This window comes from Pristiophorus japonicus, chromosome 9 (assembly GCF_044704955.1).
Source record: "Pristiophorus japonicus isolate sPriJap1 chromosome 9, sPriJap1.hap1, whole genome shotgun sequence".
Lineage (NCBI taxonomy): Eukaryota > Metazoa > Chordata > Chondrichthyes > Pristiophoridae > Pristiophorus > Pristiophorus japonicus.
Window position 1 is genome coordinate 34,169,484 of NC_091985.1, and position 26,841 is coordinate 34,196,324.

A 26,841-nucleotide genomic window follows, 5' to 3' on the forward strand; every position below is an offset into this window, starting at 1 on the left:
GGAGAGTGGCTTTTGGGAGTTAAAATCCCCCCCGGGTCAGTTTTTTTCTCTCCCCAGAACGGATGAGTTTTGAACTGACATCAAAAGTCACCCACTATAAAATGACCCCCGATTCAAATCGGGGCCAAAGCTGGATAACCCTCAGCCGATATTTTGTGTCTCAGAGATAACTCCAGCATTAAAAATAGGCAACACTGCAATAGAAAGATTACATTTTGTGATGACTGAACCACTCCAGGAAACAATTATTCAGTGTCAAATTAAAATTTTCACCTGACTTTTATCATTTTTACTACTTACCTTGCGTGATATAAACAGAATACATAATGAGGATCTGCGGGACATGGTTTATATTTTCACTCACAGTTCTGGCTATAACTCTTTCAATAACATAACCCCCCGTGAGCTATCACACTAGCCCAGTCATGGGATATAAATTGTAGATCATCCCTCCTATACATATACTGTTTGTGACCAATATCTACCCAACACATTATAAAGGTTCAAAGTACAATCAATAATTAATGCGCCTTCTACGTTGACCAATTTCATCCAGGTCCGTTCAAACATCTACCACTGTGAACTAAATAAAATCTAAATTTGGTAACCAACTTCCCCACATACCTGCATTGGTGAAAAGTCAGACACACATCATGCAGTTTGCAGCATATCTAATATATGGCTCATTCATTTTCAAGTGTGCTGTCTTCATAGAAATAAGTGATAAGCACGTGTTTTTTCGGCAGTGAACCTCTAAACAGTTTTGATTTGCTATTTAGGGTTCAGGGATTTATAATTTGTCCTCATAACCCACGTTCGATCGATTGTAAAATGATTGAATGCGCTTTTTTCAGGATCACCGAGTTGTACTTAAACAATGCAGGAAATCACATCCTGGTAATTGAAAGGAATAATCCTAATGCAGCAGAGCATTCTAACTGTATTTCCTTTCATTGGGTTATTTACCAGCCACGTGTATTTCCCTACTTCATAGAATCATATTATAAGAACATAAGAATTAGGAACAGGAGTAGGCCATCTAGCCCCTCGAGCCTGCTCCGCCATTCAACAAGATCATGGCTGATCTGGCCGCGGACTCAGCTCCACTTACCCGCCCGCTCCCCATAACCCTTAATTCCTTTATTGTTTAAAAATCTATATATCTGTGACTTGAATACATTCAATGAGCTAGCCTCAACTGCTTCCTTGGGCAGAGAATTCCACAGATTCACAACCCTCTTGGAGAAGAAATTCCTTCTCAACTCGGTTTTAAATTGGCTCCCCTGTATTTTGAGGCTGTGCCCCCTAGTTTTAGCCTCTCCTACCAGTGGAAACAACCTCTCTGCCTCTATCTTGTCTATCCCTTTCATTATTTTAAATGTTTCTATAAGATCACCCCTCATCCTTCTGACCTCCAATGAGTAAAGACCCAGTCTACTCAATCTATCATCATAAGGTAACCCTCTCATCTCCGGAATCAGCCTAGTGAATTGTCTCTGTACCCCCTCCAAAGCCAGTTCCTTAAGTAAGGAAAACTGCACGCAGTACTCCAGGTGCGGCCTCACCAATACCCTATACAGTTGCAGAAGGACCTCCCTGCTTTTGTACTCCATCCCTCTCGCAATGAAGGCCAACATTCCATTCGCCTTCCTGATTACCTGCTGCACCTGCAAACTAACTTTTTGGGATTCATGTACAAGGTCCCTCTGCACCGCAGCATGTTGTAATTTCTACCCATTCAAATAGTATTCCCTTTTTTTGTTTTTTTTCCCAAGGTGGATAACCTCACACTTTCCAACATTGTATTCCATCTGCCAAACCTTAGCCCATTCGCTTAACCTATCTAAATCTCTTTGCCGCCTCTCTGTGTCCTCTACACAACCCGCTTTCCCACTAATCTTTGTGTTATCTGCAAATTTTGTTACACTACACTCTGTCCCCTCTTCCAGGTCATCTATGTATATTGTAAACAGTTGTGGTCCCAGCACCGATCCCTGTGGCACACCTCTAACCACTGATTTCCAACCCGAAAAGGACCCATTTATCCCGACTCTCTGCTTTCTGTTAGCCAGCCAATTCTCTATCCATGCTAATACATTTCCACTGACCCCGTACCTTTATCTTCTGCATTTTCCCCACTACAGATGTTAAACTAACCGCCCTATAGTTACCTGCCTTTTGTCTGCCCCCTTTTTTAAACAGAGGCATTACATTAGCTGCTTTCCAATCCGCTGGTACCTCCCCAGAGTCCAGAGAATTTTGGTAGATTATAACGAATGCATCTGCTATAACTTCCGCCATCTCTCTTAATACCCTGGGATGCATTTCATCAGGACGAGGGGACTTGTCTACCTTGAGTCCCATTAGTCTGTCCAGCACTATCCCCCTAGTGATAGTGATTGTCTCCAGGTCCTCCCTTCCCACATTCCTGTGACCAGCAATTTCTGGCATGGTTTCTGTGTTTTCCACTGTGAAGACCGAAGCAAAATAATTGTTTAAGGTCTCAGCCATTTCCTCATTTCCCATTATTAAATCCCCCTTCTCATCTTCTAAGGGACCAACATTTACTTTAGTCACTCTTTTCCGTTTTATATATCTGTAAAAGCTTTTACTATCTGTTTTTAGTTTTGCGCAAGTTTACCTTCGTAATCTATCTTTCCTTTCTTTATTGCTTTCTTAGTCATTCTTTGCTGTCGTTTAAAATTTTCCCAATCTTCTAGTTTCCCACTAACCTTGGCCACCTTATACGCATTGGTTTTTAATTTGATACTCTCCTTAATTTCCCTGGTTATCCACAGCTGGTTATCCCTTCTCTTACCGCCCTTCTTTTTCACTGGAATATATTTTTGTTGAGCACTATGAAAGAGGTCCTTAAAAGTCCTCCACTGTTCCTCAATTGTGCCACCGTTTAGTCTGTATTTCCAGTCTACTTTAGCCAACTCTGCCCTCATCCCACTGTAGTCCCCTTTGTTTAAGCATAGTATGCTCGTTTGAGACACTACTTCCTCACCCTCAATCTGTATTACAAATTCAACCATACTGTGATCACTCATTCCGAGAGGATCTTTTACTAGATCGTTTATTATTCCTGTCTCATTACAGAGGACCAGATCTAAGATAGCTTGCTCCCTTGTAGATTCTGTTACATACTGTTCTAAGAAACAATCCCGTATGCATTCTATGAATTCCTCCTCCAGGCTACCCCGTGCGATTTGATTTGACCAATCGATATGTAGGTTAAAATCCCCCATGATTACTGCCGTTCCTTTTTCACATGCCTCCATTATTCCCTTGATTATTGCCCGCCCCACCATGAAGTTATTATTTGGGGGCCTATAAACTACGCCCACCAGTGACTTTTTCCCCCTACTATCTCTAATCTCCACCTACAATGATTCAATATTTTGTTCATTAGAGCCAATATCGTCTCTCACAACTGCCCTGATATCATCCTTTATTAATAGAGCTACCCCACCTCCTTTCCCTTCTTGTCTATCTTTCCGAATCGTCAGATACCCCTGTATGTTTAATTCCCAGTCTTGGCCACCCTGCAACCACGTTTCTGTAATGGCCACCAAATCATACCCATTTGTAATGATTTGTGCCGTCAACTCATTTACTTTATTTTGAATGCTGCGTGCATTTAGGTAGAGTGTTTTAATACTAGTTTTTAATCCATGATTTTTAGTTTTGACCCCTCCTGCAGCCCCTTTACATTCAGTGGCCCTTTTTGTTTTTTGCCTTGGGTTTCTCTGCCCTCCACTTTTACTCATCTCCTTTCTGCCTTTTGTTTTTGTCTCCTTTTTGTTTCCCTCTGTCTCCCTGCATTGGTTCCCATCCCCCTGCCACATTAGTTTAACTCCTCCCCAACAGCACTAGCAAACACACCCCCTAGGACATCATAAAATGGTTACAGCATGGAAGAAGGCCATTCGGCCCGTCGAGCCCGTGCTGGCATTTACCACAGTAAGCCAAATACAATCTAAATTGGGTAATGGAGGAAACCAACTTCAACCAACTTACATGCAGCATTGACAACACACAAGGTATCCAACACCTGGATAAAAAAAAAATGAGCATAATCTAATCAATTTATGTACATGCTTTATGTGAGTGAGGTATGCGCTCGTAGGTTTGCACATGGATGCATTGTGTATGTGTGCATGCACACACGCACGCTGGATATATGCACACTGACAAAGGATAGAGCAACAATCCCAGAATAACTAAAGCAGAATGACAAACTCAAAATATCAAGTGACGTGCAAGCTCACCTGCTCTCAGTGGAAGCAATTTTCAACTTGATGGTTAAAGCAGAGTTCATGTCGCACTTCCTATCAGTTGGACATGGGTTGTGAACACAGACCAATCTCCCCTCCCCTCACCCCCAGTTGCATCAGTATAGGCACCTCAATTCAAGAAAGAAGAAAGAATTTGCATTTACATGGCACCTTTCACAACCTCAGGCGTCCCAAAGCATTTCACAGCTAATGAAATATTTTTGAGGCTGTTGTAATGTAGGGAAACACAGAAACCAAGGTAAAGAGCCCTGTAAGCTGCGCTTTTTCTGCATGGCCTGTTTCATTTAACGCGCGGTCCCTTTAAATTTCTGCGCATGCGCAGTATGTACAATGTAAGAGACAGAGAGTGGCCTGCGCAGAACCTTTACCATTACTGTGCGGCCGCTCAGAGGGAACATTGAACAAGGTGCCTCAACCAGCAATCAGATAAATGGCCAGATGTTTTTGCTAGTGTTGGTTCAGGGATAAATATCTCCAGGACACCAGGAGAACTCCTCTGCTCTTCTTCGAATAGTGTTACCGGATCTTTTACGTCCATCTGAGAGGGCTGACGGGGTTTCGGTTTAACGTCACATCCAAAATGCGGTACTGCCAACAGTGCAGCACTCCCTCGGCACTGCACTGGAATGTCGGCCTACATTTATGTGTTCAAGTCTCTGAAGTGGAAAATAGATTTCAGGGTCACGAAATAATCTCCATTAAAGAACCTTGAGATTAAAAAGACATGGAAGAGACTGCAGCTTCCTTCTAACATCAGTCTATAACACACCAAACCTAACTACTGGTAATTGAGTGCCATAGTATACTGACAGGCCCATTGCTGATCACCCACATGCTGAGGTGTAAGGGACTCCCCCACAAGGAGGCAGGTCACAATCAGAATCACCTTGCCTCACCTCCTAACGACAGGTAAAAGAGTAGCACGCAGACCAAGGTGACCACTTTTAATCAAGAAGTGGTAAACTGCACAGTGAGGAAGGCAAGGAGAGGCAAAGAAAATGTATGGGTGGAAGGAGCAGAAATAGAGAGAGTTGTTTTGAGAAAGGGAGACAAGGGGACTGAAATTCAGGTGCACCAGAAAGCTGGCGCACCTATGAGTTTTTAGCTGGTACTCACCGCTGGAACTCTTGGTGCGGTGAGTAGATCATTTTCAGGACGTTGAATTTTTTTCAAAGTCCTACAGGAAATGGATCATAATGGGGGCGGGCCTTCGACTCAAAGCCAGGCTGACTGGCTGAAAGTGGGTCGCCTGGGTCGTCCGCCGCTGTCAATCAACGTGGTGACGTCACAGCGCGTAGTAAAGGGGAGAGATTCGATCATTTTTTAACTTTGGCCACTGGATCACCAGGGAAGATTTCGGCCGGGCCTGCGGCACCCCAAGAGGGGGATGCCGGGCTGCCAGCCAAACCTGGGGGCAGTATTTTGCCGGCCGATCGGCAAGTCGGCCGGCAAATATTTTTCCGTTGCGGCCGCGGCAGTGGGCCCTCCCCTTTAAGGGCGGCCGCACTGCCAGGCCGCACTCACTCTGCAGAGGGTGCACCGGCAGATAAACCAGCCGGATCGAGCTGAAAATGGATAGGTAAATATTTAGTTTATTTTAATTTGGCGGTGCATCAACTTGGGTGAGATGGGGTCCAGGCTGAAAAATCCTCGACCTGAATTTAGGTCGGGTCGGCCTGTTGACCCCAAAGCGTCGTCCATTCGATTTTTCGGCATGGCCGTCGCAAACAGGCATTAACGGGTCTCCTTGAGACCCTGAATTTGGGCCCCAGGCACTTTCAGACACAGAGACTGAAAACACAGGGTGAGAGAAAATGGTCTGAGCACGGGCTGGGAAGAAAAGACTGGTAGAGGCTTTCAAGCTAAGAAGCTGACATCATGACGTTCCCTTGCAGTGACAACATGAATGGGGATTGCTGTCCACAGCCCTGACGCCTCCCGAGTGAATTCCAATTTCCCATTCATCACTGGAGCGGAACCGATGAAGTCACCACAGGGGAACTTTATACACAAAACGAGGAATCCAAGGCTGCATCTCACCAATGATTGTCAAAAATAAAATAAGGAAGAAGAGATGATTGCGAGACATTATCAAGTGCATAAACATCTCCCCAGTATATGTAAAACACTCAGACAAAATAAAACTCTACTTCACAGCTTTGTTTCAAATTGGCAAGTCCTCTCACCCGTCACAGTAACTAAAACTAGAGGAAATATTATCGTTACACAATGTAGGAAAAACCCAGTGTAACATTGGCAGAGTAGCCAGCCTCCATTCTTTCATTACTGAGCTAATTGGCTCCCAGCACCAGCACACGGACTGCTGTGTGTTACAGATGACCAATTAATCCTTTTGTAGATGCCCTTTATTGTAAGAAGAGAACCACTGTGGAAAATAACATTTCCACCACCCTCCCCTCCATCACTGGGAGGGTCCGCTCATTGACCCTTGTCTCATCCCTGGCTTTTCCTATGTCCTCAACAGCTTTGCAACTATCAAGTTAAACGCTTTTGTTCATTTTAATAAAACGGGGTAGTTTGCAGGTGGCTGGGTTGGTGCAAGTTCAGCTCTCTTTGGGTTTTTGTCTTTGCTGCTGTGGGACCCATAAATTGTGTGTGATGTCTTACAACAGCAGTACAAAGGGGAGACTGACCTGTAGGTCTTGTGCAGTTAGCTCCTGCATAATGCGAACTGAAGATGTTTGAGTGCTGTTATTTCAAACCTGGGATTCAGCATTGCAGCACCATTTATCATACAGCTGCCCATGCTGAGACAGTCCTCAAATTTCCACCTTTATTAATATGTGCAATTGGTGTTTAAAAAAAACATAGCAACATAGAAAATAGGAGCAGTAGTAGGCCATTCGTATTATTATTAGTAATATTATTTATTATTAGTAGTAGTGGTAGTAGTTCGTATTCAACCTCCCCAGTGAAATAGTTACATTTCAGCAACAACCAATTCAAAGTTGCATTCTTATTTCTTGGGATGTGTTCAATTCCACCATCACACTCCAGAGGAGAGGAATGGTGGCATGGCGGCACTGAGATTGAAAGTTCGAACAGTACCATGGAGCAGGCAGAAGGTTGGTTTAATACCCGCTCCGCTCAGCTGCCAATATGAGCCACACCAAGCCGAGGCTGCACTACCCTCTGGCAAGGTAAAGGGGAGGGGGCTTAGGAATCAGACAGGTTTCACTTGGACTGTAATTAGCACCACTGACTAAAGGAGGCATTGGAAAAGAGCGTGTTTCTGCTCTCTAAAGGCATGAAGGCTAATACGTGAAGAAAATGAAGAACAAACAAACACTTAAGTACGGCCTCACGAACCAATCCTGAATTTGTGTTTTTTTTTAAGTTTTGAAAAGCAGGATATTTCCCATCTTGGGGTTCTTTAAAACGTAATTTTCAGGTGGATTTTAGATACTATGAGCGACAGCTTTCAAAGCAGGCCTGTCTTGGCCCAGGGGAGAGAAATCCTTCAGTCTCAATGGCTGACAGATGTTCCCCAACATCTTGGGCTAAAGCACCGGGAGGTCGCCTCTGATCAACCAGCCTCTTTAAAAAAAATAATGGCTGATCAAGAGGCAACCTGCAGCCGAGTACATATTTGTCATCAGTTTGTAAACTATTAAGAGTATTTTACTTCAACCTGGTCGATTTCTACAGGGTTGTGACTCTCACCTCAGTGATTTACAGTGTTACAGTACGGAGCCCCATCTGGAGTGTTTCATTCAAATGGTGTTTGCAGGAAGCAGCTCTGTGAACATGGAGAGAAAGTGCCCGAGCAGAATTACCAAACAGCTCCGACAGAGTTTGGAATGAAGCAGTCCATCTAGACTAAATAAGCCAAACACGCCTGCTGCTAAAATGACATTATTTACTAAAAGTCTAAAAGTTGGAAAGCAAATAGCAATCCTCCAGAGCTGGTCTTTCCTCAGTAATCTCTTTCTGAAAGAACTCTCAATGGTCCCAGAAGATCAACTGCCCTTACACACTCTGCAATGTTCGAAGTGAAAAAATGTGTAAACGCTGTGTAACCTAACCTCCTAGAAATGTGTCGTAATTAAGAAAGTATTTGGAGCAAAAATGTATTTTTGCAGTAGTGGGAGAGACTGATTTTGTGGAAGCGGTTCTTCAGACAGCCTCCAACCATATTGCAGTCACAGCACTCCAAGGATATTGGCTTGGCCAAGCACCTGCTTTTTGTCTTAAACTAAAGATTTTTTATATATTTCGTTGACTGGGACAGTTAACTTTCTGACACGGTTCTAATTAAGATTTGGAGTCCATGAAACCTCTCCCAGATTGCTCTGGAACTACTCCCTGTTCCCAGTTCCAGGAAGATTACGTATGAGCCAAATTCTAAAGCAGAAAATGACTGCTGCCATTTCAAATAGTAACTAGCAGTTGGAAGAGACTGTGAAGAAAAGGGAAGATGGTGGTGGGCGAGGGGGCAGGGGCGGGGGGTGCGGTGGGGATGGTGGTAAAGAATTGCTCTGGTCACCATGTGTAGTGACATTGTGAATGTGTTCGAAAAGACCCTGTTTACCATTTCACCAGACAAATGACCACAGTGATTCTTTCCCCAACAGATTGCATTGGGTAGACTAACAAAGGAAAGACATCTATATCTGTAAAATATTACAAATCCTGGCCTGGATTTTGCGTTAAGAATAATGGTGAGGCTATCATAGCTCACCATTACTCTGGAGTAAATCGGACAGCAACGTCCAGAGTCCGTACTGGTGCAGTTAAACACGGAAATCAGAAAATTGCTGTGCGAATTGCCCTGCTCCTCCACAGGCTGTCCTATAACAGTACCTCGCCGAGAGATTCAGCATTAAAACTCACGAAGGGTGTGAAATTACAGGACTTACCCACTAGATAACCCAAAACACATCAAAACAAACTTAGGGCTTGTCCATTCAAGAGTAAGTGAATTTTTAATGGTGTCATGTCTTAATTATTACCAAACAACCTCTCTGCCACTGAAGATTTGCTTTTACAAGTGTGGAGTCTCATTCCTTCAGATTTTAATTGTCGTTGGAGATTTTTTTCTGTCTCTTTTATCTCTCTCTTAATCCCATCTTTCTTTCCCTCTCTATATTTGGCTTTCTGTACATGATTTTACATTCAATTAAACATTATGGGCGAGAAATTGCGCAGCGTCCCGATTGGGGCGATAACTTTTCAGGAAGCGCAAAAGTCTCGCGGGCGGTAAAGATTTTATTCTGCTGGGAACATCCACTTTAGCGCTCAAAGAGGGAAGTGGAACGCTAAATCGGCGCTTCCCTTAGAGTGCTAAAGGGAATGAGAGAGGTGGTATCGGCAGAGCGCTGTGCAATGTTCAGTGCTGCGCTGCCATTTTTACAGGCTCCTTCCCTCCCTTAATGGGAAGGGCCAATGCTGCACTGAATGAATCTTCAGGCTGTGTCTGTTGGGCGACGGCACCTGTGATACGTGTATAGCAGCCCAAGCACTCTAAGAGAATGCAGGGCTGAGCAATCGCAAAGGCAAGAGAAAGCAGGAGGCACCAGAATGGGGACGTAAATAAATTTTGCTCTACCTGACCATCAATGCCTTTAGTTAGCGCTCCCCAAGCGGCCAGTCGAGTTGTCAATGTCTCCTGTAGCTGCCGTTGTTGATGCCCGGTGATACTGCAGGGGGCAGAAGCGAATTTTATATCCGGGGCGGTAACGGAGCACTGCGCTGACGTCAAGATCTACGGGGCGCAAGAGACCGAGGCGGTAAATCTCAGCACCAGCGCAAAACCTCCAGGGAAGTTCATAGACATCGGTGATTTCGTCGCGCCTGGTCAGTAAACCTTTAGCGCCCCCCGCAGCTGCGAATGGGAGGCGCAAACCAGGCCAATTTCTCCCCCTCAAACTTACGCTTCCTGGTTTAGACTGCGTGTCTCAGTAAAGATTCTTCAATCTGATTAGAGTGATTGAAGAGACACACTGTTGCTTGCTCTGTTCACACAGGTCCCAGATCCGCTGCGTGCTGAAATTGCTCTCTAATTACCGCAGGTTGCCGCACAAAAGCCGACTAAAAGTCCGTGGTTAGCTGTAAGCGCAATGAATGCCGAGAGGCGTTCGTTCGCCACTGAACACAAGATCCGGACCTTATGTCTACACACACTTCCTGGCTACAAAATCTTACTTCCTATTGTCACATTTTTGTGTCACCTTTTTTCCATTATGAATTCCCATGTGCACAATTGTAATGATTGCTGGCAAGGCACGTTGTCCCACTGTAATTACACCCTCCTGCCAGTGGCGGTGCTGTATCGCCTGAGTTTTGCATCTCCCTGCTCCTCCACCTGTACTGCGGAGACACTCCTGTGCACCAACCACCTACTTCTCAAGGCTTGCTATTTCACTATAAATAACCATATAGTCCAAGTATGATATAAAAATAACAGAATGTATAACTTCAATCCTAACTGTGTCTGCATACCGTGGTCCAAAATCCCCCAACATCCGTCTCCACTTCACCTGCAGACTGCATCTGATCTTGCCTCTGCAATGCTGCAGGTGACCAACTCACATTCAGGCAACAAAATAATAACATCCAACTATAAAACAATAAATGAGGTCACTACAACGGGCTGGCACAACTTGAGGCTTTGTATACGTGAACAGCACAAAAAGGTCTGAATGTGTTTTACTGTATACAGTACAGTACTTACTCAAATTGTGAAAATTGGGATTTATAACATTTTACAAGTTGAAAGTAGATAATAGGCACACCATTGGAAAACATACAAACTTATAAGAACATAAGAAATAGGAGCAGGAGTAGGCCATACGGACCCTCGAGCCTGCTCCGCCATTCAATAAGATCATGGCTGGTCCAATCATGGATTCAGGTGCACCTCCCTGCCCGTTCCCCATAACCCCTTATTCCCTTATCGTTTAAGAAACTGTCTATTTGTCTCTTAAATTTATTCAATGTCCCAGCTTCCCCAGCTTGCTGAGGCAGTGAGTTCCACAGATCCACAGCCCTCTGAGAGAAGAAATTCCTCCTCATCTCAGTTTTAAATGGGCGGCCCCTTATTCTAAGATTATGCTCCCTAGTCCTAGTCTCCCCTATCAGTGGAAACATCCTCTCTGCATCCATCTTGTCAAGCCCCCTCATAATCTTATATGTTTTGATAAGAACCAACCTACTCAACCTTTCCTCATAAGACAACCCCCTCATCTCTAGAATCAACCTTGTGAACCTTCTCTGAACTGCCTCCAAAGCAAGTATATCCTTACATAAATATGGAAACCAAAACTGCACGCAGTATTCCAGGTGTGGCCTCACCAATACCCTGTAAAACTGTAGCAAGACTTCCCTGCTTTTACACTCCATCCCCTTTGCGATAAAGGCCAAGATTCCATTGGCCTTCCTGATCACTTGCTGTCCCTGCACACTGTCCTTTTGTGTTTCTTGCACAAGTGCCCCCAGGTCCCGCTGTACTGCAGCATTTTGCAATCTCTCCCCATTTAAATAATAACCTGCTCTTTGATTTTTTTTCTGCCAAAGTGCATGACCTCACACTTTCCAACATTATACTCTATCTGCCAATTTTTTGCCCACTCACTTAGCATGTCTATGCCTTTTTGCAGATTTTTTGTGTCATCCTCACACATTGCTTTGCCTCCCATCTTTGTATCATCAGCAAACTTGGCTACGTTACGCTCAGTCCCTTCTTCCAAGTCGTTAATATAGATTGTAAATAGTTGGGGTCCCAGCACTGATCCCTGTAGCACCCCACTAGTTACTGATTGCCAACCCGAGAATGAACCGTTTATCCCGACTCTCTGTTTTCTATTTGTTAGCCAATCCTCTATCCATGCTAATATATTACCCACAACTCAGTGAACTTTTATCTTGTGCAGTAACCTTTAAGGAGGGGAAGAATGTCCTTGGCAAACCCCTTTCCTTTGGCTCGGAGACAGAGAAGAGACAGAAGAGCCACATATCATTTATGTTACGTGGATATGATGTCGAGCTGGATTTCTGTTTCACACTGGTCACATTGTTCTGTATTTCTACATTTTTTTCAAAAGCTTGTCAACATTTTTCTCTGACATGAACAATATATTAAGTCCGTGTTTCAGGCTGATGTGCCCTCCTGTCTCTCCCTCTCTGTGGAGCAGTGTTTGACCTTTCCCCGGCACCTCCTAATGTTGGCACGATCAAGATCAGGAACCCATCACATTAAAGCGCAAAGGCATCGACCTCTTGCTGGGGTAGTTCTACCCATGCCAGGCGCCCCCAGTACCTCGTCCAAGTGGCTATAATTCATTTATGAGCCTTGGTAATGAATGTCAGCAGTCTATTTAACCAAATACAATTGTGCGCCAACATTAAAAAGTGAGAGTAAACAAGTGGTACAGACATGGTGCAGAGACACAGCTTTTTTCAATTCCATCACCACTGATATTTTTACGTTAGTTTTGGTTGGATTTAGAAATGGAGATATAGGGTGCAAGTCTACTTGACTGATATTGTAAACATTGACTTAAGTCTGTTTGGACTGAAAGCTAGAATTTCATATTTATATAGTCTGCTTGACTGATCAGGTGCAATTTAAAATATATTCTCTGCCAGAGCAATACGTGTAAAATTGCTCATTTTATGCTTGCACAGTCTTAGCTTGTGCTAGCATGTGAAAATATGTGAAATTTGAGCCCACTGCTAGATGTGCAGGTATCACTAATTCTTATTTATTATTATATTGAAAATAACAGGACCATGATTAAGAGGACAAGGTGTCTTAAATCATATGTTTTTAAAAAAAGGAAAGCGAAATATACAGCACTAAATGTAATGAACAATGTAATGTATTTGCTTCATGGGTTCTTTGCTTAAGAATTCATAGCAACACATTGCTATTAACACAGAAAATAACATAGAAACATAGAAAATAGGTGCATGAGTAGGCCATTCAGCCCTTCGAGACTGCACCACCATTTAATATGATCATGGCTGATCATTCAACCTCAATACCCCATTCCTGCTTTTTCTCCATATCCCTTGATCCATTTAGCTGTAAGGGTCACATCTAACTCCCTTTTAAATATAGCTAACGAACTGGCCTCAACAACTTTCTGTGGTAGAGAATTCCACAGGTTAACCACTCTCTGAGTGAAGAAGTTTCTCCTCATCTCAGTTCTAAATGGCTTACCCCTTATCCTTAGACTGTGACCCCTGGTTCTGGACTTCCCCAACATCGGGAACATCCTTCCTGCATCTAACCTGTCCAATCCCATCAGAATTTTATGTTTCTATGAGATCCCCTCTCATTCTTCTAAACTCCAGTGAATATAAGCCTAGTCAATCCAGTCTTTCTTCATATGTCAGTCCTGCCATCCCGGGAATCAGTCTGGTGAACCTTCGCTGCACTCCCTCAATAACAAGAATGTCTTTCCTCAGATTAGGAGACCAAAACTGTACACAATATTGAAGGTGTGGCCTCACCAATGCCTTGTACAACTGCAGTAAGACCTCCCTGCTCCTATACTCAAATCCTCTCGCTATGAAGGTCAACATGCCATTTGCCTTCTACACCGTCTACTGTACCTGCATGTCACCTTTCAATGACTGATGTGCCATGACACCCAGGTCTCGTTGCACCTCCCCTTTTCCTAATCTGTCACCATTCAGATAATATTCTGCCTTCCTGTTTTTGCCACCAAAGATTTAACAATCACACTACACATTATCAGTTCATCCACTAGGCTAACAATTGCATAACTCATCGTGGACAACCTAGATCCAACTGGTTGCGGTTTTATTGAGTCTTGTGAACATCACATGACTGGCTAAGCCACTCACAATACAACAGCTCTACAACTATTTTAAAATAACTTTAAATCAAATGCCCCTTTTTGGTAAGGACACTAGAACCTTCAAAATTACCTATTAACTCTAAACTGTGCCAAATTAAATTAAAATTCTGTTACCGGCGGTGATGATGCACTCCAGTCCCTCCGGTGCCCACATCTCGCGGACGGCCGCGAGCGTATTGGTGGACACCGCGTACTCCATCTCCAGGGACACCCTGGCTCGGATGTAAACGCGGAAAAGAGGCAGGCAGTCGGGCTGAATGACCCCCTCAACCGCCCGCTGCCTGGACTGGTTGATGGCACCCTTGGCCGTGCCCAGGAGCAGTTCTATGAGGAGGCCTTCGGACCGAAGCATTCCCCTCCGCACAAAGTGCCCAAAGATCAGGAGTGTGGGACTGAAGTGCAGACAGAAATTGAGGAGCAGCCCCTTTAAATAATGGAACAGGGGCTGCAACCTCGTACATTCAATAAAAACGTGGAACACGGACTCTTCCAGACCGCAGAAATTACAGGCAGCCTGGGAGCCCGTGAACCGACTTAAAAATTTGTCACACGGGACTGCTCCGTGCACCACCCTCCAGGCCAAGTCCCCGATAAACAGTGGGAGGACTCCCGCGTAGTGTGCCCTCCATCGGGGACCCCCGCCTTCTCCGGACGGCAAGATGGTACGCCATGACGTGTCCGGACAGCAGACGAGGATGGCAAGGTTGAGTGTGTGCAGGAGTAGCCCGTACAGGAAACCCCTCCGCGCGGAACTGAAAGGCATGGAGGGGATTTCCCTGAGGCGGCTCAAGTTGTGAGGCGCCGGCTCCCGAGGGAGGTTTCTGGGCTTGGCGCCGATGAGGAATTCCATCCGGACGGGAGTCAGTTTAGACGAGATCTCCCCAAGTGCTTGAGCCTCCTCGACACACCTAACAGAGTCAGGGCCCAGCGCTGTTTTTAGCGACTCGATGGCATCGGCCGCGCGGCGGACGTCGGCCCAGTTTAGGCACCATGCCAGAACGTCTGGCGCCATCCAGCCCACTCCTCCGCAACAACAGCTCTACAAACCTGTGAGCATACTCACAGGTGCGTACATTACAAACACCATTTGGTGATGCAGTACCAAAATGATGACATAAGGCATCAATATTAAATGTGTGTGTGAGAACCTGTCAGAATAAGATTCAATCTACCAAGGATTCCAGCCCTTGAAAAATCCAAGATTTTCTAGCAGGCTGTGAGCTCCGAGTATTTGACTATCTCAGTATATACTTTCTCTCCTTATTGTGCATCTCCCACTGTACCCTCATGGTAAGTCGAGGGATACACTGTTTTAAAAGAACATGAACACTATACCATGTCATCAGCATCATAGGCGGTCCCTCACATCGAGGATGACTTGCTTCCCTGCCAAAAAGGGATTGAGTTCACAGGTGTTTCAAAGGAGGACCTGACATTACAGGCCCCAAGCTACATGTTGAAGGGTGGAAGATCCCTGTGCGTGGATATTTTTAACGTGTGGTGACCGTTGCACACCAGCCACCACACAGGATCGACAGAGCTAGGTCTTGGTCCAGTGGCAAGTGTTAAAAGACAACTGGAGACCAGCTCTGCTGCACGGACCTGGTGCGCACACATATCGCAGTGTGGGCTGGCCCATGCTGCCCCATGGCCCTCGCCTCTGCTGGGCCCCGAACTCGCGCCTCTCCAGGGCCCCGATCGCGTCCCTCTATGAACTCTCGCCGTTCCTCCGCCCCGACCTCGCCGCTCCTTCGCCCCGACCTCGCCGCTCTCCAGTCAGCGACCTGGATTTGGGTGACGTCAAATCCAGTCGTCCTCTTCACAGCCGCCACCCTCCTGCAGCAGCACGCGCTGCTCCCTGCAGTGGCATGCGGCCGCACGTTGCTCCCTCTAATGGCCCCGGCCTGCTGATGGTCTTGCGGGCCGGGACTGCGCCAATTTCCGGGGCCATTTGAGGGAGCAACGTGTGGCGGCCTGGCCCGGAAAAACATACCATGTAACGCACAATGTACGATCTGCTGCTAAAGGTGAGCTGTGTTACTTTAAGTCTACTGTGGTTAATAGACTAACATGGGGTTCTAGTCCCACTCCAGGGACTTGAACACAAAAATCTAGACTGACACTCCAGTGCAGTGCTGAGGGAGTGCTGCACTGTCAGAGGTGCCGTCTTTCAGATGAGACGATAAACCAAAGCCACGTCTGCTTCGAAGATGGACGTAGAAGATCCCATGACACTATTTCGAAGCAGAACAGGGGAATTATCCCCAGTGTTTTTGGTCAATATTTATCCCCCAACCAACATTACAAAAACAGATTATCTGCTCATTATCACATTGCTATTTGTGGGACCTTGCTGTGCGCAATCTGGCTGCCAGGGTTCCGACATTACAACAGTGTTTACACTTCAAAAGTATTTCATTGGCTGTAGAACATTGTGGGACGTCCTGAGGTTGTGAAAAGCACTGTATAAATGCAAGACTTTCTTTCTTTTCATTCTATGTTAGATTAGAGGGCAAATTCTCTTCAGCACCTCCTGAAATAGTTCAGAATGCAATGGTTTCCTATGTACTGAAAGCTGATTATAAAAAGTTAAAAACAGCTTCCTTTTCCTTTTTAAAAACAGGAGAGAAACTTGGGATATAATGTAATTTTTTGTGTCTCATATACTGTATCAAGAGGGGTCCACTGTAGAAATAGTACCGTGCGCCAAATTTAATGTGAGGCCTGAGAGGCCATTAGTGGTTGATGTTGTGTATCTGTAAAGCATGCACTCCCATGTTCCGCCACCAGGGAGTGCATCCCCTGAAGTCCCCTAAGGCCTGTTCCTCACTCTGGAGTGTTTTAATAAAGACTGAGGTCACTGTTACTTTAACCTCCCTGTGTGCAGTCTCATCTGTGTTAGGAACACAACGGTTGACAGATCATTTGCGGTTGTTTACAAAGAGATAATAGGGTGATGTAAATCTCCGTCACCTAATGCATGTTAACAGAACAATCGGCGTGTCTATTGACACCACTGCGTCAGCCAATGAGGCGGAGGCAGGGCAGGACACACGGCAGGAAGCAAACAAGTCTGTTATGCAGCCAACAAAGTGTATTTTACAACAAACAAAGCAAACAGCAAAGCAATCAAAATCTATTTATTCAGCAAGCGGCAAAGCAAACTAAATCAGCTACAGAGTCTATTTAAAAAGAGTCACCACAAACTGCAGCAACCAGAACTCATGCATGACCAAGCTGGCAGCAACGTCTCCCGATAAAAGTCCTGCGATTTCTCCGGCAAAATCAGTGAGTGGAGGATAGTTACGTGCAAATTCTGTGCGTAACATCAATCCCAGTCACTCACAGCAGTGATTGACAGGGGAATTAGCCAATCATCTCCATTCTGGCCGCAAATAGCAGTGTTGCTATCTGCAGCCCAAAACAATACACTGCTCTTTATCCTCGCTGACTTTTTCGGGAGACCTTTTAATTAAATTTCAATGTGAGAACATGACTTTAAGTAGAACATAAGAAATAGGAGCAGAAGGAGGCCATGTGGCCCCTCAAGCCTGCTCCGCCATTCAATAAGATCATGACTGATCTTCGACCTCAACTCCACTTTCCCGCCCGATCCCCATATCCCTTGATTCCCCTAGAGTCCAAAAATCCACCAGAGCAGAGTACAATATGCAAGAATCATAGTCTACAGTCTTAAACTTCTAATAGGCGAATAGAATTTTGAACCAAATGTTCAGTTATGTACTCAATGGTTAAACGCCTCTCTTTACTTGCATAGCAACTAATTGACAACCAGTTGTAATTTCACAATTACTGTGATACCAGCAGGCTCAGAACTGGAAAGCCCAATGCTGCTGGTCTAAAAGTGCTTCTACAGGTTACAAGTGCTGATACATCTTAAAATAAAAATTCAAATAACCATGATTTAAGATAACTGGCAAAAGAATCAGAGTGGAGATGAGGAGAATTTCTTTTTGTTTTAATGATCTGGAATGCATTGCCTGAAGGGCAGCAGAAGCAGATTCAATAGTAACTTTCAAAAAGGAATTGGATATATCGTTGAAAAGGAAACATTTGTAGGGCTATGAGGAGAGACTGATCGGGTAGCTCTTTCAAAGAGCTGGCACAGGCACGATGGGCTAAATGGCCTCCTTCTGTGCTGCGTCATTCTGTCCTAAAATCTGTAAGTTTGTCAAAATCATGATCACCCATCACCCCTGTGCTTTCTGACCTACATTAGCTCCCGGTTAAACAACGCCTCAATTTCAAAATTCTCATCCTTGTTTACAAATCACCCCATGGCCTCACCCCTCCTTATCTCTGTAATCTTTTTCAGCCTCACAACCCCACAAGACATCTGCGCTCCTCAAATTCTGGCCTCCTGAACATCCCTCATTATAACTGCTCAACCATCGGTGGCCATGCCTTCAGCTGCCTGGGCCCCAAGCTCTGGAACTCCCTGCCTCAACCTCTCCGTCTCTCTACCTCTCTTTCCTCCTTTAAGACGCTCTTTAAAACCTACCTCTTTCAACAAGCTTTTGGTCACTTGTCTTAATTTCTTCTTTTGTGGCTCACTCTCAAATTTATCTGTTTTGTCTTGTAACACTGTTGTTAAGCGTCTTGGGGCGTTTCACTACGTCAAAGGCGCTTTATAAATAAAAGTTTTTATTATTATTATTTTAAACAAAGATGAAGAAGATGGTGCAGATAAGGATCATAAGCTGATGCTATCACAAAAGGAATTTTCTCGGTATATATGCCAGCATTTGGACAACATGTAGGGTAGCTTTCAAATTAATCTGACATGCTGCACTTATTGTGGAATTTCTTCCCAATTCCAAGTTCTGTTATTTGTCAAAACAGAACGTTAATCATCTTCTGCATTGAAAACAAGCCCATCCCGAGCCAATCTCCCAAACAGTGCATGTCCCAAAGTATCGCCGATGTAATTTAAGAAGTGCTCATGAGAAAAAAATGTGATAGAAATATTTCAATCGAAACTTTTGTGATCTCGGCTGAATCATTCTTATAGGATCAGTTACAATTTATTCTGGTCAACTTGCGGCTCACACTTTGAATGAAATCAGCAACCTGAATCACTTGCCTGGTTTGTTGTTGCACCCAGGTACCTGTACTATTGGTCTACGAATCAGCCCACAGCGCGAACCATCCACGATGATTCCATCATACTCGTCAACAAGTGCTGGTTTGCTGGAATCTGTTAGGATTCCGTCATATATACTGCCTTTTGCATTGTTCCAAAAATGCAAAATGTTGCAGCTTGCAAATGGCAAGATAAACAGGATGTCAGTCAATCTGAACAATCACGAAAATCACAAATAGCCAACAAAGGCTTTACAGAGAGAACAGAAATCGCCAATAAGAAGTCCAAACTGCCTGACAACCACTATCGAGCAAAGAAACATTTAATTCTTCCACTTATGTGATAATATAATACAGAACTAGTCACTGGGGCAAGAATCATAGAATCTTACAGCACAGAAGGGAGCCATTCAGCCCGTCAGGCTTGTGCTGGCTCTTTGAAAGAGCTGTCCAATTTAGTCCCACACCCTAGATTTTTTTTCCCCCATAATCCTGCAAATTAGTTCTCTTCAAGTATGTGTCCAGTTGCCTTCAGAAAGTTCCTTTGGAATCTGATTCCACCACTCTTTCAGAAAGTGCGTTCCAGATCTTAACAACCCTCTGTGTGAAATAATTTCTCATTTCCCCTCTAGTTCTTTTGCCAATTATTTTGAACCTATGACCTCAGGTTACTGACCCACTTGCCAGAGAAAACAGTTTCTCCCTACTTGCTCCATCAAAAAAAAACCCTCATAATTTTTGAATACCTCCATTAGGTCTCCCTTAACTTTCTCTGCTCCAAGGAGAACAATCCCAGCTTCACTAATCTCTTCACATAACTGAAGTCCCTCATCTCTGGTATCATCATGGTAAACCTCCTCTGTACCCTCTACAAGGCCTTGACATCCTTCCTAAAGTGTGGTGCCCAGAGTGTATACAATACTCCAGCTGAGGCCTAACTAGTGATTTGTAAAGGACTTCTTTGTTTTTGTATTCAATGCCCCTATTTACAAGGCCAAGTATTCCATAAACTTTTTTACATAGAAACATAGAAACATAGAAAATAGGTGCAGGAGTAGGCCATTCGGCCCTTCGAGCCCGCACCACCATTCAATAAGATCATGGCTGATCATTCACCTCAGTACCTCTTTCCTGCTTTCTCTCCATACCACTTGATCTCTTTAGCTGTAAGGGCCATATCTAACTCCCTCTTGAATATATCCAATGAACTGGCATCAACAACTCTCTGCGGCAGGAAATTCCACAGGTTAACAACTCTCTGAGTGAAGAAGTTTCTCCTCATCTCAGTCCTAAATGGCCTACCCCTTATCCTAAGACTATGTCCCCTGATTCTGGACTTCTCCAACATCGGGAACATTCTTCCCGCATCTAACCTGTCCAGTCCCGTCAGAATCTTATACGTTTCTATGAGATCCCCTCATCCTTCTATACTCCAATGAATAAAGGCCCAGTTGATCCAGTCTCTCCTCATATGTCAGTCCAGCCATCCCTGGATTTAGTCTGGTGAACCTTCGCTGCACTCCCTCAATAGCAAGAACGTCCTTCCTCAGATTAGGAGACCAAAACTGAATACAATATTCCAGGTGAGGCCTCACCAAGGCCCTGTACAACTACAGTAAGACCTCCCTGCTCCTATACTCAAATCCCCTAGCTATGAAGGCCAACATACCATTTGACTTCTTCACCGCCTGCTGTACCTGCATGCCAACTTTCAATGACTGATGAACCATGACACCCAGGTCTCGTTGCATCTCCCCTTTTCCTAATCTGCCGCCAATCAGACAATATTCTGTCTTCGTGTTTTTGCCCCCAAAATGGATAACCTCACATTTATCCACATTATACTGCATCTGCCATGCATTTGTCCACTCACCTAACCTGTCCAAGTCACCCTGCAGCCTCTTAGCATCCTCCTCACAGCTCACACTGCCACCCAGTTTAGTGTCATCTGCAAACTTGGAGATATTACACTCAATTCCTTCATCTAAATCGCTAATGCATATTGTAAAGAGCTGGGGTCCCAGTACTGAGCCCTGCGGCACTCCACTAGTCACTGTCTGCCATTCTGAAAAGGACCCGTTTATCCCGACTCTCTGCTTCCTGTCTGCCAACCAGTTCTCTATCCACGTCAGTACATTACCCTAATACCATGTGCTTTGATTTTGCACACCAATCTCTTGTGCGCGATCTTGTCAAAATCCTTTTGAAAGTCCAAATAGACCACATCCACTGGTTCTCCCTTGTCCACTCTGCTGGTTACATCCTCCAAAAATTCCAGAAGATTCATCAAGCATGATTTCCCTTTCATAAATCCATGCTGACTTGGACCGATCCTGTCACTGCTTTCCAAATGCGCTGCTATTTAATCCTTAATGATTGATTCCAACATTTTCTCCACTACTAATGTCAGGCTAACCGGTCTATAATTACCCATTTTCTAACTCCCTCCTTTTTTAAAAAGTGGGGTTACATTAGCTACCCTCCAGTCCATAGGAACTGATCCAGAGTCAATAGACTGTTGGAAAATGATCACCGTGCATCCACTATTTCTAGGGCCACTTCCTTAAGTACTCTGGGATGCAGACTATCAGGCCCCGGGGATTTATCGGCCTTCAATCCGTCAATTTCCCTAACACAATTTCCCGCCTAATAAGGATATCCTTCAGTTCCTCCTTCTCACTAGACCCACTGTTGCCTAGTACATCCGGAAGATTATTTGTGTCTTCCTTCGTGAAGACAGAACCGAAGTATTTGTTCAATTGGCCTGCCATTTCTTTGTTCCCCATTATAAATTCACCTGAATCCGACTGCAAGGGACCTACGTTTGTCTTCACTAATCCTTTTCTCTTCACATATTTATAGAAGCTTTTGCAGTCAGTTTTTATGTTCCCTGCACACTTCCTCTCGTACTCTATTTCCCCCCTCCTAATTAAACCCTTTGTCCTCCTCTGCTGAATTCTAAATTTTTCCCAGTCCTCAGGTTTGTTGCTTTTTCTGGCCAATTTATATGCCTCTTCCTTGGTTTTAACACGATCGTTAATTTCCCTTGTTAGCCACGGTTGAGCCACCTTCCCCGTTTTATTTTTACTCCAGACAGGGATGTACGATTGCTGAAGTTCATCCATCTTATCAACTTACCCTGGTTGCCAAGGATCCCATATGCTTTAGCTGCTTTATCAACTTGTGCTGCCGCCTTCAAGGATGTGAATATGTACCCCAAGTCCATCTGATGTTCCCCTCCCTCAAAATAGTACCATTTAGATTATTCTGCCTCTCAATGTTGTTTCTCCCAAAGTGCATCACTTCACACATAACCTCGTTAAAATTGCCCATGTGTCTGCCCATTCCACCAGTCTGTCGACATCTTCCTGAGGTCTGCTAATATCCTGCTCACTATTTATTACATTGCAAGATGTGTATCGTCCACAAACCTCGAAATTGTACTCCCTATACCCAAATCCAGGTCATTTATATATATAGAACAAAAAAAGCACTGTTCTAATACTGACCTCTGAGGGACCCCACTGCATACTTCCCTCCAGTCAAGACTTCTAGGGGACAAAATTGCCCCTTTTTATAGCCCCGTTAGTGCCTCCGTGGGGTGCAAGAAAGTTTTCGCCCGGGGAGGGGGGCACAACCGCTTCACGGGAAATTGCCCGGGAGATCACGTTGCGCCCCGGGCCACCCCGCCACCGCCGATGATGTCATCGCTGTGCGTGGCGGCCCCTCGCCACCTCGCCCTGACCCCTTAACGCCTCGCATGCGGATGTCAACGCCAGCTTCGTGGTTCGCTCTTTAAAGGGGAGGGCGCCATTGCCCCGGGCCGCCATCTTTTTTGGTCGGCCGACTCCCGGGTCGGCTCAATGATGGCGGCTCTGGTGTGGACGGCAGCCCGGCATTCCGTCTTGGGTGCCGGACTGCTGGCCCAGTCGCACATTGCCCAGTGGTGGCCATCAGAACCCTGCAGAGTGCACAGCGGCCCTCCCCTTTAAGTGAAAGGGAGAGGCGTTGAAGCGCGTTAGCGTTACGCGGATGCTTGACTCCACACCCCAGTAGCGCTCCGGTTAACTCCCCCAAAAGGAAGAGGCGCATGGGAGATTGCGCTCCACTTCCTTTCAGGGGCGGTCAGGGCAATTCTGCAGTGGGGGCGGGACCTCCGACGCCGTTGAAGCCATGCGGCAATCGACGGGATCGGGACATGGCACGGAACCCCTCCCATGCCATAGTAGTGAGGTCGACAGCACCTGAGGGTGGGGAGCTAACATCATCTTCCAGCCCTGAAACCGTGCCTTCCACATCACGAGCATCTCCTGAGGCCCCATTTATTGCGCCTTCAATGTCTGACCCCCAACGACAGCAACAGCCCTCGGGGTGCGGTGCTGCACGCCGGCTTGGTACCAGCATGGGGAGGTCTGGGCTCAGGGCAGTGGGAAAGGGAAGGGTGGGAGTAAGAAAGGGGGGAATAGTCCCAAGGGTGGTGCAGCATGCGGTCGAGGTCGAGATCGTGGTCGACGACAGTACTTGTTGTACTTGTTCATTGAATAATGAAGTTTGATTTGTAAAAGTTTATTAAAGTTGTTGAAGTTTTGTTAAGGTTGTTATTAAAGTTGTTAAAGTTGTTTTATAGTTATAAGTTTTACAAAGTTTAAAAATTGTTGTATATTTTTGACATTTTTACATAAACATTTGAATTGAATTTAAGCACTCTTGTACAGTGTCAAACATTTGGGGTAACTGTCATCAGAGTCCAAAAACACAGCTCTCCACATTCAAGCAAAGCGTTCATTTTTCAACCTTCTCACATCTGATTCCTCCATTAGACAGGTAGTCAGCAATACAGGCTGAGATCCTTTTTAAATCTCCACAATATTTTTCAATGCAATAAATATTACTAAAATGCCTTCTATCTTAATAAGTTACTCAGTACCAATAAAAATACCTTTTCCACTAAAAATCGCACTGTAAAGTCACTGTTCACCTCTGAAGTACTGAGGTGGTGCTTTAGCTGACTGTTCCCGATTTCCAAAATGGCGGCTCAGTGCACTCCGCCCATTCCCACCCACTTAACATCGCGGAAAATCACCTTTTCCAGGACGGTATGCAGCTGCGATGGTATGTCGGTGGTATGTGCTGAAAATCGGACTTTTTGGCAGTATGCGGGCGGTCCTGCATGGCGGACGGTGCGCATGCCACTCGGCAATATGTCAATGGTGAATATTCTGCCAAGCGGTATGTTGGTGGTATGTAGGTGTTTTTTTGACCAAGATCGCATTTTTGGGCGGTACGCGGGCGGTACGTGGATGGTAGTGGGCGGTACATCGACCAATTTCGGGCCCTTTGAGTATTGTGTACAGTTCTGGTCGCCACATTATAAAAAGAATATAAAGGCACTGGAAAGGGGGCAGAGAAGATTTACAAGGATGATAGCAGAAATGCGAGGGTATACACATCAGGAAAGGATGAACAGACTGGGTCGCTTTTATGTTGAAAAGGGAAAGCTGAGCAGCTAGAGATCTGTAAAATTATGAAAGGGTTTGATAGAGTGGATGCAGAGAGTGGATATGGGAAGAGTAAAACCAGAGGTCATCAACATAAGATAGTCACCAGGAAATCAAATAGGGGATTCAGAAGGTTCTTCTTTACCCAAAGACTGGTGAGAAGGTGGAACTTGCTATCACAGGGAGTGGTTGAAGCGAATAGTACAGATGCATGTAAGGGGAGGCTAGACAAGCGCATGAGGGAGAAGAGAATAGAGGATTATACCGATAGAGTTGGATGATGAAGTTAGATGGGAGGAGGCTTGAGTGGAACATAAACGCCAGCATGACTGGTTGGGCGGAATGGCCTGTTTCTGTATTGTAGAATGCATCGAGGAGGAGGCACGGGGAGGTCGGAGGAGAGGCCTATAAAGGCCCAGTCAGTCGGGGAGCGAGGTGCGTCGAGGAGAGACTCGGGAGGTCAGAGGAGAGGCCGATAAAGGCCCAGTCAGTCGGGGAACGAGGTGCGTCGAGGAGAGGCACGGGGAGGTCGGAGGAGAGGCCTATAAAGGCCCAGTCAGTCGGGGAGCGAGGTGCGTCGAGGAGAGGCACGGGGAGGTCGGAGGAGAGGCCTATAAAGGCCCAGTCAGTCGGGGAGCGAGGTGCGTCGAGGAGAGACTCGGGAGGTCAGAGGAGAGGCCGATAAAGGCCCAGTCAGTCGGGGAACGAGGTGCGTCGAGGAGAGGCACGGGGAGGTCGGAGGAGAGGCCTATAAAGGCCCAGTCAGTCGGGGAGCGAGGTGCGTCGAGGAGAGACTCGGGAGGTCAGAGGAGAGGCCGATAAAGGCCCAGTCAGTCGGGGAGCAAGGTGCGTCGAGGAGAGGCACGGGGAGGTCGGAGGAGAGGCCTATAAAGGCCCAGTCAGTCGGGGAGCGAGGTGCGTCGAGGAGAGGCACGGGGAGGTCGGAGGAGAGGCCTATAAAGGCCCAGTCAGTCGGGGAGCGAGGTGCGTCGAGGAGAGACTCGGGAGGTCGGAGGAGAGGCCAATAAAGGCCCAGTCAGTCGGGGAGCGAGGTGCGTCGAGGAGAGACTCGGGAGGTCGGAGGAGAGGCCTATAAAGGCCCAGTCAGTCGGGGAGCGAGGTGCGTCGAGGAGAGACTCGGGAGGTCGGAGGAGAGGCCTATAAAGGCCCAGTCAGTCGGGGAGCGAGGTGCGTCGAGGAGAGACTCGGGAGGTCGGAGGAGAGGCCTATAAAGGCCCAGTCAGTCGGGGAGCGAGGTGCATCGAGGAGAGACTCGGGAGGTCGGAGGAGAGGCCAGCCGGTGCAGCTGCAGTGGGGAGAAAAAGCAAAAAAGAAGTAGAAAGAAATCGAAAGGTGACATCACAGCCAAGGGGGTAAGTGATTGGCTGGTGATTGATGAGTCGTTTTTCTTTTCCTTTCCTATATCAGTAAGTAACATTGAACATTGTTGCTGCCAAATTAAGTTTATCTAAGGGTTAAGTCATGGCAGGACAGCTCGGACACGTGTTGTGCTCCTCCTGTACTATGTGGGAAGTCAGGGATGCTTTCGGTGTCCTTGACGCCTATGTGTGCGAAAAGTGTATCCGCCTCCAACTCCTGATGGACCGCATTGCGGCACTGGAGCTGCAGATGGATTCACTCTGGAGCATGCATGATGCTGAGAATGACGTGAATAGCACGTTTAGTGAGTTGGTCTTGCCGCAGGTAAAGGGTACATAGCCAGATAGTAAATGGGTGACCAGCAGGAAGAGCAGTGCAAGGAAGGTAGTGCAGGGATCCCCTGTGGTCATCCCCCTGCAAAACAGATACACCGCTTTGGGTACTGTTGGGGGGGAATGACTCAACAGGGGAGAACAGCAGCAGCCAAGTTCATGGCACTGTGAGTGGCTCTTCTGCACAGGAGGGCAGGAAAAAGAGTGGGAGAGCTATAGCGATAGGGGATTCAATTGTAAGGGGAATAGATTGGCGTTTCTGCGGCCGCAACCGAGACTCCAGGATGGTATGTTGCCTCCCTGGTGCAAGGGTCAAGGATGTCTTGGAGCGGGTGCAGGGCATTCTGAAAAGGGAGGGTGAACAGCCAGTTGTCGTGGA

The 26,841-nt window shown here is 45.9% G+C and overlaps 1 protein-coding gene across 4 annotated transcripts in view; it reads right to left on the reverse strand.

The window, feature by feature from the left end:
* ltbp1 (latent transforming growth factor beta binding protein 1) overlaps positions 1-26,841 on the reverse strand; it is a 456,945-nt gene that overhangs the window by 344,442 nt on the left and 85,662 nt on the right. The gene's annotated exons all lie outside the window — the stretch shown is intronic.